Source organism: Phaethon aethereus (assembly GCF_964289735.1).
Source record: "Phaethon aethereus genome assembly, chromosome: 1".
Taxonomy (NCBI): domain Eukaryota; kingdom Metazoa; phylum Chordata; class Aves; order Phaethontiformes; family Phaethontidae; genus Phaethon; species Phaethon aethereus.
This window is the reverse complement of record NC_138575.1, coordinates 73,817,842-73,827,563: the sequence shown is the minus strand read 5'-3', so window position 1 is coordinate 73,827,563 and position 9,722 is coordinate 73,817,842.

Below are 9,722 nucleotides of genomic sequence, written 5' to 3'. Positions count from 1 at the left end.
GCCATGAGAGAGCACTCCCTAAACAAGAACTGCACAACAACTCTGGGGTTTGGCTTGAACACCTTAATCAAAATGGATTGCAAACAAAAGAAAGTGGTGTATTAATTTTGCAGCACATCTTAGTGTTGAGTTTGAGTAAAATTACTCTGAACTGATGCAATAAAGTGATAGGTGTTTTAAGTTTCTTTGATTTTTTTTGTGTGCATGTGTGGACATTTTTATCCTAGTGACCACTGCATTTATACTGCATGTATATAGATTTCCTTTCTTGTTTAAGGAACTTCCAGTAACCCTTGAAATACAGGGCTGAAAGCTTGCAAATTCACAGCTTTACACAGAGAGCCTAGTCCAGAGAAAATCTTTGATAAAGGATGCTTCCAACAGTTATTACTGGGGAAAAAAGTCTCTAAAAATATTTGATGTGTGACATTTCATAGAATCATAGAATAGTTTGGGTTGGAAGTGACCTTTAAAGGTCATCATTCTGCAGTGAGCAGGGACATCTTCAACTAGATCACTTTGCTCAGAGTCCTGTCCAACCTGACCTGGGATGTTTCCAGGGATGGGGCATCTACCACCTCTCTGGGCAACCTGTGCCAGTGTGTCACCACCCTCATTGTAAAACATTTCTTCCTTATATCTAATAAAAGAGGGTCTAAATTGACCCTCTTTTAGTTTAAAACCATTGCCCCTTGTCCTGTTGCAACAGGTCCTGCTAAAAAGTCTGTCTCCATCTTTCTTATAAGCTCCCTTTAAGTACTGGAAGGCTCCAACAAGGTCTCCCCAGAACCTTCTCTTCTCCAAGCTGAACAACCCCGATTCTCTCAGCCTTTCCTTACAGGAGAGGTGTTCCATCCCTCTGATCATTTTTGTGGCCTCCTCTGGACCCCCTCCAGCAGGTCCATGTCTTTCCTGTGATGAGGGCTCCAGAGCTGGACGCAGTACTCCAGGTGAGGATGCACCAGAGCAGAGGGACAGAATCACCTCCCTTGACCTGCTGGTCGTGCTGCTTTTGATGCAGCTCAGGATACAGCTGGCCTTCTGGGCTGTGAATGCACATTGTCCAGGTCCCTCTGGATGGCATCATGTCCCTCAGACATGTCAACTGCACCACTCAGCTTGGTGTTGTCTGCAAACTTGTTGAGGGTGCACTCACTCCCACTGTCTATGTCATTGATGAAGATATTAAAAGAGTACTGGTCCCCATATAGACACCTGAAGGACACCACTTGTCACTGATTTCCATCTGGACATTGAGCCGTTGACCACTGCCCTCTGGATGTGACCATCCAACCAGTTCTTCATCCACCGAAACGGACATTGTCATTTCATTGACAGCCCTCAAGATGTAGCTTCACAAAGGGAGCAAACATGCCTAGTAAGATCACTGCAGGTTTTGTCTCCCAACATCACAGACATTTTGCTCTCTGTTCTGAAGGAGATATCTGCTTACTGCGGTCCTGTGCACAAGCCTAAAGCTAGGAAAAAAGCTTTCTTTCCTAATCTTAAGCTTCCTTGGGACACAGAAGAGAGCACTGCATTAATATAGAGAAAATCTACCACGTTTTAGCTGAGAAAGTAGCAGGTCAGAGGACTAAAGAGAGGGACTCTCCATATTAAATGATCTTCTGACTTCTCTTCTACCATCTGCCCTGATGCAAGAACAGGAATGGGAAAAGGGTTGATGTGGTACTCCCTGAAAGCAAGTTCTTCATATCTTGGCCTTGGGGATGGAGTTGTTTGCATTTTATTGTTTAAAGACAAGGACCAGCACATTTAGACATTGTTTTTTTACAATGACAGCTCTGATTGATTGATTATAAACTGCCAGCAGATATGGGGAAGCGGTGTGTGTTGTAAGGGAACAGGAATTAAAGTTTCTCTAGTACAGATTATATTGATATTGAACCTAGGCCTGGAAATAATTAAAAATGCAAGTTCTAGAAGCCCCAGGAATTTTACACAGAGAAAATAATGGTGTGTTTTTGTCCTTCTGCAAAAAGTGTTTTAACATTGAATAAATATAATGGCAGTTTTTGAAACACTCCTGATCTGTGCCAGACATATAGACTCAGTCAGGTGACTCATACTAACATAATTTCCCTTTTAGTTCTGTTGTATTTATTTCTGTACAATGTTTTTTATATTACAGGTTTTTTGATGAGAGCATCTTTTGTACCTATTGCTTGATTTTCCCAGGAGGTGATGTTTTATCAAAGGTGCGTTGATAATTGATGTCAGGCTAGAAATGAGATTCTGGTCAGATCTGATGATTCATGTCCAGATATTTACCCCAGATGCAACTTGGTAAAATGAGCTTTGTCAAACAAGTAAGACTTAATATCATCCTTCATAACAGTCTCAAATCAATAATAGCATTAATGATGCCACAGGTGGTATTAAATGAGCCTCTGGCTCAGTATACTCCCAGTTCCAAGACTGTATCACTTGCCTACGTTTTCAACATGCCCTGTTTCTCATGTGCAAGTCTAAACACTCTCCTGTGAACGGCAGGTAGAAGTTTCTTCAAGGGAATAATTTGTTCTTCAACATGCAACTAGCACAGAATAGTCACAAAATGAAATAGGTTGTCAACTGAGTGGCATTTCCTAAGTTTTTTATCCCCTTGCCTCTTGCAATAGAGAAGAAATAAGGACATTCTCCCTTTGAATTCCTCCTGCTCCAGAGGCAAGGTTTCACCAAACAGAGAGGCAGAGAGGCCCCTGGGACTGGTTTGATTGCAAGGCCACATTACTGATTCTAGGATCAAAACTGGTATCTATGTCCTGTCTGATAGCTGTGGCTAGCTCTGACATCTCTGAGCTCCATCACTGGGAAGATCCTCCAGGAAGGAGAAACTTCTTGTATTCAAAGGTGGTAAAAGAAATTGTTAACCAACTATTTTGGAGGCAAATTTGCAACTGCACCAAGCTAGGCATGCTTTTGAGTAAAGACGACAAACCAGGCAGTTTAAGGATCATTACAGACAACTTGGTGGGCCGTAAGTCATGGTTCACCAATGAAAAAATAGTCAAACCAGTGAATTTTTGTTGGACTGTTGGAGGTTTAAGGACATGAGCCTTGTGTTTACCCAGCTCTTGTTTGATGCTATCTAAAAGCCCTTTAATGGCATTATCAAAGTCCTTCTGTCAGAATAACTATGGAAGACAGAGCATTATCCCAGAAGACAGTGCAGTTATTTGGCATTTCTTTACTTTTAGATATATAATCAAGAAGACATAATGACCTATGACTACCTGTTTTTATGATATTTTCTAGTTGTTTATGAAAGAGAAAAAAAACCCAACAGCCCTAAACCCTCAGTTTTCAGTACATGTTAGGATCAGGTACCCTACAAAGACCAAGCCCTCCTATGGGTTTTGTGTCCCCATTGTTAACAAGTCCTGTCTATCCTGGCACAAAAATAAATTGGGAATAGAGTACTCTGATTCTATGATAGTAGCTGTTGCAGAATAAACAGAAAATACTTCAGGCTGTCAAATGAAATTTAAAGCACTTAAAATAACAAGATAGCAGAAAGGTAACTTTAAATTTAGTCTACCAATTTTGCACTGTGGAATATATTGTCATTTTGCCTACCTTTAGTTTGGAATTTGGTCAAAGTTCTTTCTAGCTGAGACTGTTAATATAAGTCTGAATCACATGTTATTTTCTCTGGTGTTACTTAGATATCTTACTTTCTAATTAATTCATATTTTTGTTCTGAGCTACTAAAGCATAACATAATCACAGTTCAAGTCAGCCAAGAAGAAAAAACAAAAAAATCCTACTACAAGTGCACCTGAATTTTGAGGCCAAGCAAGTTCCTTCATGAGACCTCTCTGCACTAATATTAAATTGGTTTGTAAGCCTTTTTAGAGGAGGTAAATGATTTTTTTTTGTGTATGGCCATGGATGAGGAGGGTGGAGAGTGGTCAGGGGAAACATGCAAGCATGCTGTATGTGTCCTAAGGTGTTTGTCCACCTATTTGGCCAGATCTGTGTTATGGACAGGGTAGACCCTTGAGCCCAAGCCCTGCCTAATGCACCAGCAGGAGGTGGCAACCCTTAGCTTAGGTCTGAAAACCCAGTGTTGCAGTCTCAGGTTAAGAAAGTCAGCACACAGTTTCTCCCTTGTGTAGTCAGGACTTTTAAGCATCAAACAAAACCTGGGCATGGCATCCATCGCGCAACCAAGTGCAACACATTGGAGTTATTGTGTGGGTTTGGACAAACTGTATTGCATGTGTGGTAAATTTATTCTCCTCTGAGACCAACCATGGTGTCACTGAACTTATGATCCCACTTTAGTTCCTGGGACTTTTCCCTCCTCTATGGGATGAGCTGCTTGAGGCAGGGGTTGACTTCCACCAGCATAGGTGGAACAAAGGAGCCACACAGAAAGACTGTAAAACCCAAGAGGTTGAAGGTGATGGTTAAGCAAAAGCTTCCTGTGCAGCCACCCACCCATGCCCCGTGCTGGGAGAGCTCTTGCCTGGCCCACCCGTTGGATGCAGACTGTGTATTGGGTTTGCGTGGCAAGGTTTTGGTAATGGTGGAGGTTGCAGGGGTGGCTTCTGTGAGAAGCTGCCAGAAGCTTCCCCTGTGTCCGACAGAGCCAGTGCCAGCCGGCTCCAAGACGGACCCACCGCTGGCCAAGGCCGAGCCCATCAGCGCCGCTGGCAGCGCCGCTGGGGTAACGGATTCAAGAAGGGGGGAAAAACCCTGCACACAGCAACTGCAGCCGGAGAGAGGAGCGAGAATGTGTGAGAGGAGCAGCCCTGCAGACCCCAGGTCAGGGCAGCAGGAGGGGCAGGGGGGGCTCCGGGCGCCGGAGCAGAGGTTCCCCGGCAGCCCCTGGGGAAGCCCATGGTGAGGCCGGCTGTGCCCCTGCAGCCATGGAGCTCCACGGGGGAGCAGATCCCCACCTGCACCCGGGGAGGGCCCCACGCGGGAGCAGGGGGATGCCCAAAGGAGGCCGTGACCCCATGAGAAGCCTGTGCTGGAGCAGGCTCCTGGCAGGAGCCGTGGACCCATGGAGAGAGGAACTCATGCTGGAGCAGGTTTGCTGGCAGGACAGGTGACCCCAGGGGGGACCCAGCCTGGAGCAGCCTGTTCCTGAAGGACGGCACCCCGTGGCAGGGACCCAGGCTGGAGCAGCTCGTGAAGAACTGCAGCCTGGGGGAAGGACTCACATTGGAGAAGCTGGTGGAGAACTGTCTCCCATGGGAGGGACCACAGGCTGGAGCAGGGCAGAGTGTGAGGAGTCCTCCCCTGAGGAGGGAGCAGCAGAGACAAGGTGTGATGAACTGACCACAGCCCCATTCCCCGTCCCCCTGCGCCACTCGGGGGGGAGGAGGAGAGAAATCAGGAACAAAGTTGAGCCCGGGAAGAAGGGAGGGGTGGGGGGAAGGTGCTTTAAGATTTGGTTTTAGTTCTCATTATCCTACGCTGGTTTTGACTGGCAATAAATTAAAGTAATTCCCCAAGCCAAGTCTGTTTTGCCCGTGACGGTAACTGGTGAGTGATCTCTCCCTGGCCTTCTCTCGGCCCACAAGCTTGTCTTTATATTTCCTCTCCCCTGCCCAGCTGAGGGGGGAGTGATAGAGCAGCTTTGGTGGGCACCTGGCGTCCAGCCGGGGTCAACCCACCACACTCTGGTACTAGGTATAGCCTAGTGGTTGTGGTGTGGGACTGGAAGCAGAAAGCCTGGGATTGATCTCCAAAGGGACTGAAGTGCTGTGTTTTTCCTTATGTCTTCTAAAGGTGCTGTAAAGTCTTTACCATGTTTAGTGAAAAAAAAAGCAAGAAGTCCCGAGTGATCAAGACTACCAAGAAGCAACAAGGCAGTAAATTTCTGAAGATCAGTGGAATAAACTTAAAAGAGAGGCTATACAGAAATTATTATAAGGGAAATACAGATGGAGACAAAATATTCTTATGGAATCCTCAAGAATTTGTCAGAATAAGACTTTCATGATGTAGGGAAAAAATCTGAGAAGTATTTCTGTTATAACAGATCTGCATCTTAAACCAGAGACATTCTGAGTCAGTGACTGTCATACCTAAATAATTCATGTCCTCAGCCACGTTACGCTATAAGGCATTTATATAAAAATGCAACATTTACTTCTCCTCCAAAATCACCAGGTAAGAAATCATCAGTTTCCTGTTTCTCAGTAGTACATACTGCTGCATAAATGAATAAGTGCCTTCCTGTTACCTCCAAAAATAGTAAATGAATTAATCTCATCTGAGCATATATTTATTTTATTATCATCTCATTGATTCTATGTATTAGCTCATATATCTAAAATTAGTATTATACTAGATCTCAGACTTGGATTTCTTATACGTCTACTGAGTTCTGCCACTCCTGTAGCTCAGATGACATTTTCACAGAGGAGGTATTAATGCAATTTCAGATGAGGCCAGAAGGCATCCTCTAAGAATACCCTGCTTTAAGGTGGCTCAATATACCTTCAGCCATGGCTGTTGAGCTTTCCTACAGAAGGTCCATATGCAAGCCTGTGGGAGAGAGCCATGGATTGTCCTCTGCAGCTGCTGGTGGCCCTGTTCACTGTGTCCCTCAGGATGTGTCTCCCTCATAACAAAAGTGGGTTGCTAGCCTGGCTGACTTACATGGGGATGTTGGAACTATGAGGTGGCCCTTCATGGGGTGCTCATTCATAATGAGCAGTGGGAGAGCACAGCTCTGCCTGAACATGCTGGTCCTCTTCCTTGCATCCCATGGGCTGCTCCTGCTGACACAGCAGCCTCCGTGCCACAGCTGTGAGTCATGGCTTGAGTTCGTTTTATCTGCACGGCCTTTTAGAGCATACCTTCAGGGTGAGCTGGCTCCATCTCTGCTGGAGTTTCCTCCCCCAGAAAGCCAGACACTCTTGGTCTCTCCTTAGACTAGAGCAAAGGCCAATATATGTTAGCAATGTATATAATCACAGCGTTTGTGCTTGAGTCCTGATTTAACCTGACAAGACCAAGGAATCTTGAAATATTACTCCAGTACTAATAACATAGGATGTGTTATTATAGTAATAATAATATGATGTGATAGTAATAATAATGATGATGTGACCTGAAACGTCTAAGAGATCCTGCCAGGTTTTATGTATTGATTCAACCTTTTTTTAAAGCTGCACATGCGTGGGTGAGAAAATAATCTCCTAAACATAACAGATAGGTAGATTTCTACATAGAATTTTATTCTTCATAGCCAACAGAAGGTATGAATCATTCAAGATTATCATGGCCAATTATAATATTATATCAGTTGGAGAATAGCTTATTGGGATACCTGGTTTGGAAAGAGGAACACGTCAGCACCGAATACAATTGCAAGTGAAGGGAGGAGGTGATTAAGTATGGCTTTAGGAAACTGTGAAGAAGTTTCCTATCAATGCTCTAAAAATACATGCTGATCTATGTATTCAAAAGATGATCATGATGGTAGAGGGAGAGTTCCATTTTTGGGTGCGCTATTTTAGGTAATATAGGTAACAATTTTGAGTTTAAAAGCATTACTACTCACCCCTCTCCAAAAATCTAGTACTGGGCTCACTGAATAATGCATTTCTTAAAAAAAAAAATCAGGACTTCTCAAAAACATTTGAACACAATTTTTAGGAGTTTTTAAAGTATCATTTCAGAGCCAGCACACAAACAGTTTCAACCCCTCTGAAGATAACGGATGTTTGCCAATCCCTGATTTGCTTTAGCCTGCAAATACATGACCTTATTTTGATCAGTAAAATGTCTAGGTCATAAAGTTACAAACCAGCAATATATGAAAAAAGAGGAGATTTACAATCCAAAGGTATGAGCACAGCTGAGTGAGCTTAACCTACTGAACCCAGCTGCCACCTCTTACAGTGATGAAGATGACAGCTTTTCATGGTCTTTACAAATCCACTACAGTTTCTGGGGAAGTGTCTGGGATGAAAGCCAAAAACCTGTGCTGAAGTCTGGAAGGCAAAGATGTGTTCATACTGGACAGGCTGGATCGATGGGCTGAGGTCAACTGTATGAGGTCTAATAAGGCCAAGTGCAGGGTTCTGCACTTCAGCCACAACAACCCCATGCAAAGCAAGGCTTGGGGAGGAGTGGCTGGAGAGCTGCCCGGTGGAAAAGGACCCAGGGGTGCTGGTTGACAGCTGGCTGAACAGGAGCCAGCAGTGTGCCCAGGTGGCCAAGAAGGCCAACAGCGTCCTGGCCTGTATCAGAAATAGTGTGGCCAGCAGGAGTAGGGAAGTGATTGTGCCCCTGTACTCGGCACTGGTGAGGTTGCACCTTGAGTACTGTGTTCAGTTTTGGGCCCCTCACTACAAGAATGATATTGAGTTGCTGGAGTGTGTCCAGAGAGGGGCAACAAAGCTGGTGAGGGGTCTGGAGCACAAGTCTTATGAGGAGCGGCTGAGGGAACTGAGGTTATTCAGTCTGGAAAGAAGGAGGCTGAGGGGAGAACTCATCGCTCTCTACAACTACCTGAAAGGGGGTTGTGGTGAGGTGGGTGTTGGTCTCTTCTCTCAAGTAACTAGCAATAGAACGAGAGGAAATGGCCTCAAGTTGCACCAGGGGAGGTTTAGACTAGATATTAGGAAAAATTTCTTTACTGAGAGGGTGGTCAAGCATTGGAACAGGCTGCCCAGGAGTCACCATCACTGGAAGTGTTCAAAAAACGTGTGGATGTGGCACTTCGGGACATGGTTTAGTGGGCTTGGTGGTGTTGGGTTGATGGTTGGACTTGATGATCTTAAAGGTCTTTTCCAACCTTAATGATTCTGTGATTCTGTGAACTACTGTCATTCAAAGTTAAAGCTAAACTTCCAGTGGCAGAGCTGTTACCTCCAGGCAAAAATTCCTCTTGGGTCAGGAAATGAAAGGGTGGGGACTATAGATAAAATCATGTTGCCAAAAAACATAAGCTACAATATCATTTCCAGGCATGGCACGCTCATCCAGAAGGAGGAAGAAACTATTAATGAAGAACATAACATTCTAGAGTTTGGGGTTACATCTTTTTAGAAAAGGAAATATCTCCTGAAGCACTTCCTTTCGTGTATGTTGACTGTGGTTCAAGCCGTTAAAATGGAAGTTTTCAAAGCACTTACATGGTTCTGTCTCATTATTGAATGTGACAAGTTTTTTGGAGCTTAACTCACTTCAAGTAATCTGAAAGACAAAATTTTGATTTAGAAGTTTGGCTTACAAATTTAGCTTGTAAGTGCTTTGGAGAATGCTATTTTATCTATGATGCCCAAGCTTGCATTTCGTGACCAAAGAAATAGGACTGTAACAGAGCAAGGAAGTGAATACAGACATCCCAAACGCAAAGATAGTCTGGTCAACCTCAGTGTGTCAAAAAATGGTTACCATGAGTTCACATGTGAGGTTAATAGATCCTCTAGTGAAGTTTTGGAAGATAAAGAACATGCCTTCTTATGTCAGACCAATCAAATGTTTACGTGTAATATAATAGTTCTTTCCATCTTAGTTTTCCTCCATTGTCCTCTGACTATATAGTGTTGATAGAGAGTGATCTAAGATCTGAAGATACTAATGAAAAATATAGTGGAAATACCATGGTTTCCATTTGTTTCCCTAGATCCCAGAAGACACCACCTGAGAGAAAAACTGAAGAGCCAGAAAGGAACAAAAATAGCAAATTCTGGTCACTGAGCTCTCACTGTAAAAGGTAAGTTGCA